Source organism: Henckelia pumila, chromosome 3, assembly GCF_033568475.1.
Source record: "Henckelia pumila isolate YLH828 chromosome 3, ASM3356847v2, whole genome shotgun sequence".
Classification (NCBI taxonomy): Eukaryota; Viridiplantae; Streptophyta; class Magnoliopsida; order Lamiales; family Gesneriaceae; genus Henckelia; species Henckelia pumila.
In genome coordinates, this window is record NC_133122.1 from 14900604 (window position 1) to 14909120 (window position 8517).

The 8517-nt window shown below is 37.2% G+C and overlaps 2 non-coding genes across 2 annotated transcripts; both read right to left on the reverse strand.

The window, feature by feature from the left end:
* Positions 1-314: 314 nt before the first annotated feature.
* Positions 315-421, reverse strand: LOC140894127 (small nucleolar RNA R71). The gene has a single exon (XR_012153676.1). It is a non-coding gene; the product is annotated as a small nucleolar RNA R71 (small nucleolar RNA).
* Positions 422-5574: 5153 nt separating this feature from the next.
* Positions 5575-5680, reverse strand: LOC140893968 (small nucleolar RNA R71). The gene has a single exon (XR_012153526.1). It is a non-coding gene; the product is annotated as a small nucleolar RNA R71 (small nucleolar RNA).
* Between the last annotated feature and the right edge of the window lie 2837 nt (positions 5681-8517).

Consider the following 8517-nt stretch of genomic DNA (forward strand, 5'->3'; position numbering starts at 1 on the left):
CTCAAAAATCTTACATTTGTACCATATTTGAAATATTTGATACTCAAATATCATGTATTCGTACCATATTTTCAACGTTTTGTACCGAAATTCAACCGAAATATTATGTGGGCCCAGAGAGTTTAAAAAATGATTTTTCTGACAAGGGACTGAAAATGTATTTTTGTTTCATTTAGGGACTGATAAGTAATTTACAGATATTTTTGAATCCATCTTTTTAGGCGTAATTTGGATGTTGGAAGAGAAAATAAGCGAAAATTATTTAAATCACGTACAGTTCTCGCTCTCCCGTGAACTCCAATCACGTACAGTTCTCGCTGAAAATTGAGATCACTACTTTCAAACAGCAAGATTTTGAGCAGCTTTATGAAGCTTGGGAGCGGTACAAGGAGTTGCTTAGGAAGTGTCCAAACCATAATTTTTCGAATTGGGAACAGATTGAGTTATTCTACAATGGTTTGAATGGCCCAACGAGGATTTCTGTGGATGCTGCAGCTGGAGGTTCAATATTTTCTAAATTTCCTGAACAGCCTTATGAGATGCTTGAGCAAATGACTGTTAACAGTTATCAGTGGCCGAGTGAGAGATCTATAATAAGGAAGCCTGCTGAAATTCATGAGGTTGATGCATTCACTGCTTTGACTGCTCAGATGGCTACTATTTCTACACAGTTGGCTGCACTGACCAAAGGCAATCAAGTTTCTATTAAGACATCGCTGGCGACTGCCGTAAATTCTGCTGATGGATTTGAGAGTGTGGAGCAAGCTCAATATATGAACAACAGAAATTACAACAACTATCGAGGTAATCATGTACCCAATCAATATCATCCTAGTTTGCGTAATCATGAGAATTTTTTATATGCAAATAATAATAATGTGTTGAATCCTCCTCCGGGATACAATACAAATAAGGGTGAGGGTAAGCCTCCTTTGGAGGATGTTGTTAATGCTTTTGTGCAGGAATTGAGCAAGAGGATGGCGAGGACTGAGACTCGCCTTGACAGCTTAGAGACGCATGTGGCCAACATGGGTGTTGTATTGCAATCCATGGAGACTAGCATTGGGCAGTTGGCGAACACACTGAAAGATAATAACAGAGGTCAATTCCCAAGTAATACTGAGGTGAATCCCAAGGAACAGTGTAATGCTATCACTTTGAGGAGTGGGAAGCAGGTGGATAATGAAGAGGGCAAATCTGAGAGCAAGACGTCTGAAAAAGTTGCAGTTGACGAGAAGAAGGTCGAGGAGAAAGAGTCTGAACCTGAGCAGAAACCGATGTACAAATCTCCTCTTCCATACCCCCAAAGGTTCAAGAAGAAGGCAGTGGACGAACAGTTCTCAAAATTCTTGGAGATTTTCAAGAAGATACATATCAACATCCCTTTTGCTGATGCTTTGGCACAAATGCCGAATTATGCGAAGTTTATTAAAGAGGTGATGTCCAAGAAAAGAGGCTGCAAGAGAATGAGGTGGTGAGCTTAACTGAAGAATGTAGTGCTGTGCTCCAAAAAAAGATGCCACAAAAGCTGAAGGATCCAGGGAGTTTTACTATTTCTTGCACTATTGGTTCTTCTTATTTTAATAATGCACTTTGCGATCTAGGAGCTAGCATTAATCTGATGCCTTTGTCTATTTTCAGGAGCTTAGGACTTGGCGAGGTGAAGGCCACAATGATCGCATTGCAGCTAGCTGATAGATCTATCACATATCCGCTTGGAATCATTGAAGATGTTTTGGTAAAAATAGATAAATTTATTTTTCCGGCAAATTTTGTTGTGCTAGATATGGAGGAGGATGCAAATATGCCACTAATATTGGGGAGACCTTTCTTGGCCACTGCTGATGCCAAGATTGAGGTGAAGAATGGTGAGTTATCGATGAGTGTGGACGGAGAAAGAGTTATTTTTAACATATTCAAGAAATCAAGTAATCCACCAATCGAGGAATTATTCATGATTGAGCGAGTTGTGAAGCTGAATGGTCATCCCAAACTTGTTCATGAGGTAGATTCAAAGAAGAATGATCCGAAGGTGTCAAAGAAGAAGAAGAAAACGATGAAGAAATCAAAATTTAAAAAGGTTGTTGAATATATTTGGAGGGTGAAAGCGAAAGGGAAGACCCTCAAAAAAACGAAACCGGGCTAGAATTGGAATAAAGTTGGGCTATGAACTATAAACTAAGCGCTTCTTGGGAGGCAACCCAAGCTAGTTGTTTTTTGCGTTTTTTTTACTTTATTTTAGTTGTTTTCCTTTTTATTATTTTTTATCATGAGGAAACTTGACATCAATAATGATTTTGAATTGTGTAGGTGAAAAAGTATGGAGCTGAAAGAGTTTAGGAGCCACCCCTGATGAAGAGTTTTGAATGATTAAAATGGTGCTGAGTAGTGACGCTTGGTGCCTAAGGTATGTGTCCCTTGTTTTTAATGAATACTGTACATTGAGGACAATGCACAATTTAAGTTTGGGGGGGTGTTTAAAAATTGTGAAAGTTTGAAATTTTTTATGAGTTAGTTGGAGTTGAAGGCATGATGTTGTAATTGTGTTGGCCTATGATGAAAATAAATTTTGTGTGCTGAAAAAGTTTATGTTAGCTATATTAATTTAATCTTGAGTTCTCACATTTATGCACGAATGCCATGATTTTCGATACTCCTAGCAATTAGAAAAAATTATGTGGATTTGTGATGTGGATTAGAGGATTTGATTCTTAACTCTTGTGATTTTTATTTGAAACTGAGGTAGATTTTTAAGATCACAGAAGTGATTTAGGCGTTTTTTTTTGAATCTATTGAGTTTTTTTAGCCATTATATATTCATGAAAAATCCAAAACAAATTGAGTAGCTAAAAAGTTCAAAGAAAAGTAATGGCGGAGAAAGTAAGGTGAGGGGAGGCCTTGAAAAAAAAAATGGATTGGAATTCTAGTCCAAATACAAGGCATAAAGATGGAGATGTATAGAGTAGAAGAAAGCCAAGACTAATGTCTGGCAATGCAAATAAAAAAAATTTAGCTACTCATAATCCTGCACAAATTGAAAATATTCAATTCCCTTTGCTTTGCATCATGAGTCTTTGTTTACATTGATATACATATGGATGTTTATCTCCTGCTGATTATACTTGAGCCTAATGTTAATCGAAAAAGTCCTGTTGATCTGTGTGAGTAAAAGTTGAACTTGGTTGAGAGTATTTTGAAACTTGAGGGCGGAGTTAATGATTTTATGAAGTTTACGGATTGCATGATTTTACCGAAAGTTAGGTGGGTAGCTGAGATTGGAAAATCACACACACACACGAGAACTCTTGAGAAAAATAGCCGACATGTGTATTGAATCTTGGAATGTATTAATTCGGAGGTCGACTATATTGCTCATTACTGTTTTTCTCGGGACTAGCAAAAGTCTAAGTTTGGGGGCATTTGATAAGTGCATTTTATGCACTTAATTTATATATGATTTGACTTGGATTTTGTGATGTGTCGAGTAGATATTATGCGTATTTGTTGTTGTTTTTGTGAATTGCAAGGATTTGAAGAAAAGTAGCAAGAAGAAGCGGAAGGACGAATTATAGACAGCAAAGTTTACAAAATTACTGGAGGTTCTACATACATCGAAATCCGATCTCCACCGTTCAAATTGAAGTTTTGGATGTTTTAAACTTTCTGTCAAAATTTCAGCTCGATCCGACGGCTAGAACTTAAGATATGATTTTTTCAAGATTGCTGCGCGTTGGACAAAAGGCATAGCGCTTCAGCGCCTCATTGGGAGCGCTCCAGCGCTTCTCTGTAGCTCAGTAAAAGAATTTTATTCAAAATTTCAGCGCCCCAGCTCTAGTTTTTCAGCGCTCCAGCGCCCGTAATTTCATGTCTTAAGCGCCCTCCCGCCGTCTTTTGAGCGCTCCAGCGCTAGACGTCCGTCATTGAAAAATAAAATACGAAACTTGAGCGCTCCAGCGCTGCGCAGTCTCCAAAAATATGGAAAATCTTTAATCGAGTTTTAAAAGGGATTTTATGACTTAATCTGAAGGATATGAGGGTTTAGAGAGTTTTCCAGAGCATAAGACGGCTATTGAGAGTTTTGAAGTGCATAAGAGCTCGAGAATTTGGTACGAAGACTGAAGACGGCGGCATCCGGAGACGGAGAAGCTTCATTTTAATTCGTTCTAGTTTCTCTTTGAACTCTATTTTTCTTAGTTTATGGATTGTTGGAAAACATGTTTTATTTGATTTTGAATTGCGTTATGAACTAATTTCTTAGTCTAGAGGTAGACGATCTTGACTGGATTGAGATATTTTGATTTATATATTTGAATTCTTCACACAGTTTATTTGTGTTTTCCTGATTTTAATGCTTTCAATTTACTGGCCATAGATTGAATGATATTTTATTTAGAATATATCACTCGAGAGAGGAGATTTTGAATACGACATAGGAAAATACATCTTTGGTGTTTATATTGTTCGAGAGACATATAACTCCATAGAAGTCATTAAAAGAATTTTTGTGCTATTTACCGGATTTAATAATTGAACTTTGATATAGATATTGAGTTTGTTATTGAATACGAATTTCTGCTTGACACTCGAGAGAGGTAGTAGAAAATAATAGAGATTCTTGGCTAATAAACTAGAAGAATTGATAATTGAACAATCATTAGAAATAAATTGTGGTGAACAGTCAAGTGAAGTCGAACCTCTAGCATTCTTCGCTTATTGAATTTTTCTCTCGTGAACTCGTGGTTATTTAGTTTTGTTTCTTGAAAATTTTAGTTTTATAAAATCAGATCAATTTCGTAGCTCTACATAGGATTAGAATTTTATTAGTTACAAATATTTGATATAATATCATTTATTCATTCTCCGTGGGATCGGCTTGGACTTAATTCCTATATTATAACTTGACATCGTGCGCTTGCGAGCGAATAACACGCAACAAGTTTTTGGCGCCGTTGCCGGGGAATGAATTTTATTTGATTTATATTAAATTGTGCTAATTGGTCTTAATTTTGATTTAGAGCATTTTATTTTATTTTGTTGGTTCTAATTTTAAATCTTTCCTGTCTATGCAGTTTATGCGAAAAAACCAAAGTTACGACTCACTGCTCTTTGATCCGGAAATCGAGAAAACTGCTAAAGCTTTGAGAAAATGTAGAAGAGAAGAGTTGCAACAAATGGCTGAAGAAAGGGAAAGAGCTGTCAATAATGCTCCAGTGCCGATCAGAGATCACTTTTGACTAGTGATCAATACTCATTATTCTGGGATAGCTCGGCATAAAATCACGACAAATAATTTTGAGTTGAAGCCAGCTCTGATTATTATGGTGCAGCAGAATCAGCTTAGGGGTGCAGCTACTGAAGATCCATATTTGCACCTGCGTACTTTTCTGGAGATTGTTGACACAGTGAATATTCATGGTGTTACTGAGGACACCATCAGACTACGATTGTTCCCGTTCTCTCTTAGGGACAATGCTCGTAGTTGGTTGCAGTCACTACCTCTTGGGAGTATCACTACATGGGAAGACATGACATCCAAATTTCTAGCTAAGTACTTTCCTCCTGCCAAGTCTGCCCAGCTGAAAATTGAGATTACTACTTTCAAACAGCAAGATTTTGAGCAGCTTTATGAAGCTTGGGAGCGGTACAAGGAATTGCTTAAGAAGTGTCCAAACCATAATTTTCCAGATTGGGAACAGATTGAGTTATTCTACAATGATTTGAATGGCCCAACGAGGATTTCTGTGGATGCTGCAGCTGGAGGTTCAATATTTTCTAAATTTTCTGAACAGGCTTATGAGATGCTTGAGCAAATGACTGTTAACAGTTATCAGTGGCCGAGTGAGAGATCTGTAATAAGGAAGCCTGCTGAAATTCATGAGGTTGATGCATTCACTGCTTTGACTGCTCAGATGGCTACTATTTCTACACAGTTGGCTGCACTGACCAAAGGCAATCAAGTTTCTATTAAGACAACATCGCTAGCGACTGCCGTAAATTTTGCTGATGGATTTGAGAGTGTGGATCAAGCTCAATATGTGAACAATAGAAATTACAACAACTATTGAGGTAATCCTGTACCCAATCAATATCATCCTAGTTTGCATAATCATGAGAATTTTTTATATGCAAATAATAATAATGTGTTGAATCCTCCTCCGGGATACAATACAAATAAGGGTGAGGGTAAGCCTCCTTTGGAGGATGTTGTTAATGCTTTTGTGCAGGAATTGAGCAAGAGGATGGCGAGGACTGAGACTCGCCTTGACAGCTTAGAGACGCATGTGGCCAACATGGGTGTTGTATTGCAATCCATGGAGACTAGCATTGGGCAGTTGGCGAACGCACTGAAAGATAATAACAGAGGCCAATTCCCAAGTAATACTGAGATGAATCCCAAGGAGCAGTGTAATGCTATCACTTTGAGGAGTGGGAAGCAGGTGGATAATGAAGAGGGCAAATCTGAGAGCAAGACGTCTGAAAAAATTGCAGTTGACAAGAAGAAGGTCGAGGAGAAAGAGTCTGAACCTGAGCAGAAACCGATGTATAAACCTCCTCTTCCATACTCCCAAAGGTTCAAGAAGAAGGCAGTGGACGAGCAGTTCTCAAAATTCTTGGAGATTTTCAAGAAGATACATATCAACATCCCTTTTGCTGATACTTTGGCACAAATGCCGAATTATGCGAAGTTTATTAAAGAGGTGATGTCCAAGAAAAGGAGGCTGCAAGAGAATGAGGTGGTGAGCTTAACTGAAGAATGTAGTGCTGTGCTCCAAAAGAAGATGCCACAAAAGCTGAATGATCCAGAGAGTTTTACTATTCCTTGCACTATTGGTTCTTCTTATTTTTAATAATGCACTTTGCGATCTAGGAGCTAGCATTAATCTGATGCCTTTGTCTATTTTCAGGAGCTTAGGACTTGGCGAGGTGAAGGCCACAATGATCGCATTGCAGCTAGCTGATAGATCTATCACATATCCGCTTGGAATCATTCAAGATATTTTGGTAAAAATAGATAAATTTATTTTTCCCGCGGATTTTGTTGTGCTAGATATGGAGGAGGATGAAAATATGCCACTAATATTGGGGAGACCTTTCTTGACTACTGCTGATGTCAAGATTGAGGTAAAAAATGATGAGTTGTCGATGGGTGTGGACGGAGAAAGAGTTATTTTTAACATATTCAAGAAATCAAGTAATCCACCCATCGAGGAATTATTCATGATTGAGCGAGTTGTAAAGCTGGATGGTCATCCCAAACTTGTTCATGAGGTAGATTCAAAGAAGAATGATCCGAAGGTGTCAAAGAAGAAGAAGAAAACGATGAAGAAATCAAAGTTTAAAAAGGTTGTTGAATATATTTGGAAAATGAAAGCGAAAGGGAAGACCCTCAACAAAACGAAACCGGGCTAGAATTGGAATAAAGTCGGGCTATGGACTATAAACTAAGCGCTTCTTGGGAGGCAACCCAAGCTAGTTGTTTTTTGCGTGTTTTTTATTTTATTTTAGTTGTTTTCCTTTTTATTATTTTTTATCATGAGGAAACTAGACATCAATAATGATTTTGAATTGTGTAGGTGAAAAAGAATGGAGCTGAAAGAGTTTAGGAGCCACTCCTGATGAAGAGTTTTGAGTGATTAAGATGGTGCTGAGTACTGACGCTTGGTGCCTAAGGTATGTGTCCCTTGTTTTTAATGAATACTGTACATTGAGGACAATGCACAATTTAAGTTTGGGGTGGTATTTAAAAATTGTGAAAATTTGAAATTTTTTATGAGTTAGTTGGAGTTGAAGGCATGAAGTTGTAATTGTGTTGGCCTATGATGAAAATAAATTTTGTGTGCTGAAAAAGTTTATGTTAGCTATATTTAATCTTGAGTTCTCACATTTATGCACGAATGCCATGATTTTCGATACTCCTAGCAATTAGTAAAAAAATTATGTGGATTTGTGATGTGGATTAGAGGATTTGATTCTTAACTCTTGTGATTTTTATTTGAAACTAAAGTAGATTTTTAAGATCACAGAAGTGATTTAGGCGTTTTTTTTTTAATCTATTGAGTTTTTTAGCCATTCTATATTCATGAAAAATCCAAAACAAATTGAGTAGCTAAAAAGTTCAAAGAAAAGTAATGGCGGAAGGAAAGGTGAGGGGAGGCCTTGAAAATAAAAAAAATGGATTGAAATTCTAGTCCAAATACAAGGCATAAAGATGGATATGTATGGAGTAGAAGAAAGCCAAGACTAATGTCTGGCAATGCAAATAAAAAAATTTTAGTTACTCATAATCCTGCACAAATTGAAAATATTCAATTCCCTTTGCTTTGCATCATGAGTCCTTGTTTACATTGATATACATATGGATGCTTATCTCCTGCTGATTATACTTGAGCCTAATGTTAACCGAAAAAGTCCTGTTGATCTGTGTGAGTAAAAGTTGAACTTGGTTGAGAGTATTTTGAAACTTGAGGGCGGAGTTAATGATTTTATGAAGCTTACGGATTGCATGATTTTACCGAA